This window comes from Phragmites australis, chromosome 5, assembly GCF_958298935.1.
Source record: "Phragmites australis chromosome 5, lpPhrAust1.1, whole genome shotgun sequence".
NCBI classification, from domain to species: domain Eukaryota; kingdom Viridiplantae; phylum Streptophyta; class Magnoliopsida; order Poales; family Poaceae; genus Phragmites; species Phragmites australis.
Genome location: NC_084925.1, coordinates 17638895 through 17642603, shown reverse-complemented (window position 1 = coordinate 17642603; position 3709 = coordinate 17638895).

The following is a 3709-nucleotide window of genomic DNA, read 5'->3' as shown; positions in this document are numbered from 1 at the left end:
ACGGAACAGGGATCGGGCTGTGATACGAGCCCGAGCTTTTGCTGCTGTCGGAGGAGGACGGCTGGTGAGGGCTTGGGTCCCTATCCGACCTCTGTGCCGGGGAGGCCTCTATTGCGAGCGTCCTCTGTGCCGGGGAGGCCTCTATTGCAACATCCGACATCCTGCTTGCTTCTGGTTTCTTCGGGGTTACTGTCCTCTTCTGCCCCATAGTACTTAATCGACCGCTGGATTATTGTTGTCTAGAAAAAGCTAACAAGTATGCTAGTATGAAAAAAAGAGGAATTTAGTAGTAGTGTAAAATGCAAAATGGAGTATCATAGAACACAAGAAAAGCATAGAAATTAGAGAGCAGAGAATGACAATATTGGATTATTCGAACGCCGTATGTGCTTATATGCGTGCATGCATGCATACCGTCCTATACAGTAAGTAGTTGTACCAGGGTCTAAGGCCCTCAAGAACTATATATATGCTTTTTAGCTCTAGTCTTAATGCCTGTGGTCCCTATGGAGTAAAATTTTGCATTGGATGCCATGAGCAATGTCAAAGTCTAGAAAGAATAAGTAAAGAATGAGGGTCTTCCTTCTGGTGATCACCATAGTGGTAGATTAAGCTTTTGAACAAGGATTTGCTCTATAACCCGGGAAAGGAAGCTTCTACGTTTAGTTTGCGAGACGGGTGGTGCCATTTATAGAAAAGACAGGTGGTGCCATTTATAGAAAAGATTGGCTACAATAGCACTTTATGCACTTAACTTTTGGCTATTCTACATGGGCAACAACTAGCCTGGGAAATGGGCTACCGAACTTAATTTGGTCTCTCTCTGTTAATCAAAACAACCAATCCTTGCTTTTCCTTGGCAAAACTTTTAGTAACTAATTAAATCACTGTTGTCTATATGTACCACACCATTACTATCTGCAAATTAAGATATAAGTAGTTTGCATGAACTCAATATATATAATGAAGAGTGGATGGTCTTGATAAGTAATCCTTCTAGCTTATATATGTATGCATCTTATTATCTTGATAAGAATTTCACTAAACCAGTAGTGTTCTAACTTGTTTGCAATTGCACTCTCCCTCCTCTTAACCGCAAGCCGTTAGCTCAAGAATCGGCCTAGAGGTCTCGAGAGTTGCTGAAAGATTAAGAGCATTATTGGTATGATAGTATAAGTTGATATATACAGGTATGTGTATAAGCTGAAAGATTAAGAGCATTACAAAAGTTTGTAAACATATCATGTTATGTATGTTCTATTTAGAAAATAAAACGAGGTCGGAGGGAGACTTTCCCCCAACCTATTATATATTAAGAAGTTGGGACTTGAACCCAGGATCTCAACAATCACGTACTAGCTCTACTGGTTATTACCTAACATCTTAACTTCTTCATTTGTCGACATGATGCACATTGTCCTTAATTACCTAATAAACTATACACTTGGCAATTTTCACTATATGCTGTTCTTCGCCGTGATTTTCTAGCTTGTAGATGATTATTTCGTTGGATGAAAATTCTACTGAAATGAACCCAATGTTGGATGCCAGCTCCCCTTAGCTGTTCGATCATGTTCAAGAGGGCAACTCAGGTCCTCTAATAGGTTACATTGCTGCAAACATTTTTATATCTTTTACATTGCCATAAAAAGTCATTTATGATTTTCCTAGTTTGTTCATCGTACGTTAATTTCTATGGATATCAAGACATAAATAGACCGGGTTGCAAAGGGCCAAAAAAGGGTTATCCAAAATTCCAATAAGCTAGAAACTAGAACCTAGCAGAGTTGAGTACTGCTGGTATGGATCATCTAGTGAGAGTTTGGTTTTCATTCTCTTTTTTGGGAAAAAAAAGGAGTTGAGCAGATGGTAGAGGAATGCCCTACTTGCCAGATTTCAAAATCTGAGAACATACGCATTCCAGGCCTACTCACCCATATACAGAGGAATCCAGATTTCAAAATTCATAAAAATATCAGTGCATAAAGTTCAAAAGGCTGACTCCATGAATTATAGGATGATGTTTGCTTTTGATAAGTGAACCCCTCGTGGCCTCATCTAGCCATGGCAGAGATGAAATTTAAGCATGTTTGTTCAATTGCAATTTTTATATAGCCCATTTAAAAGAATATGATGATCAGAATTTATGAATTTATCAAAATTTAACATATTCACTTAATTATAGGGAAAACAGTAGTACATTATTTCTAGACACTTAATTTCTAGGATGGAATCAATCTCTAGACTTATCCTTAAGTTTTAGGGTTCTTCAATTTGTTGAGCTCCTGAACTCGTGGGGCTTGACACTAAAACAATCTTCATTTTCTAAACAGCATTGCTGTTTCTTTCTTCAGAAACTATACATGTGTACAAAAATTAACGACATCACAGAGAAGGGGGGAGGGGAAAACACGACCGGCCGGAGAACCGACTACGACGGCTCGGCCAGGAGGGGAAAACAGAGCTACTCACCGGCGGCGCTGCACCACGGCACGATGGCCGGCATCACAGAGAAGGGGGGGGGGAACACACAGCCGGCCGGAGAACCGACTACGACGGCTCGGCCGGGAGGGGGATATGGAACTACTCACCGGCGGCAGTGGCGGCTCCTCCTCGGCGCTGTGGACCTCGGCAGTGGCGGCTCCTCCTCGGCGCTGTCGAACTCGGCGGCAGCGGCGGCAGTGGCGGCGGCGGCGGCTCCTCCTCAGCGCTGTCGGCAGTGGGGCGGCGGCGGCAGCTCCTCCTCGGCCCTGTCAAACTCGGCGCCTCCTCGGCGCGGTCACACTCGGCGGAAACGGAGAGCGCGGGAGGCGGACGGAAGGACAGCCTGACGGCGCGGTCGATGTTTTCTGAAAGCACTAGGGTTTTTGGGGCCGTGCGCGGTTATATAAATAGGAACGATTTCCACAGGCGGTTGACTTAAGAAACTGCCTGTGAAAATTATTTTCACAGGCGGTTCACCTAAGGAATTTTCACAGGCGGTTCACCTAAGGAACCGCCTGTGAAAATGGATTTCCACAGGCGGTTCACCTAAGGAACCGCCTGTGGAAATGGATTTTCACAGGCGGTTTCTTAAGTCAACCGCATGTGGAAACCTGTGGAATGTTTTTTTGCTTGTTTGGGAAATACTATTCTATTACATAGTAAAGCATCTTAAATATTCTATTACATACTAAAACATCTTAAATATTCTATTACATATTGAAGCATCTTAAATGCATACAAGTCCATAATACAAATTAAAGCTTATCCTAATTGTATACAAATTTCAGGGTTCTATCACATTGGAAAATAATTCGCATAATATTGCACTATTTGCCTTGAACTGTTTTCCCTACACCATCCAGACGCATGTACGGCATCACAGATCTATCGAGGGTTGCTTCTACAAGTTTGATCTTTTCTGGATCTCCAAAAGGCGGCACGTCATCGAACTGATTGTATTCTTCCGCATCCTCCACATTCTCGACTCCGATAATTCTTTGTTTTCCGGCAACAACTACATGCTTCTTTTCATTCGCGGGGTCGATTATATAGAAAACTTATGCGACGTGATCAGCGAGTACCCACGGGTCATCTTTGTGGCCTACAATGCTGAGGTCAACAATTGTGAAGCCGTAGTTGTCCACCGCCACGCCATTTGGGTGTTTGACCCATTTGCACCGAAAGACGGGGATCTGCAGATTCAATCCATAGTCGAGTTCCCAGA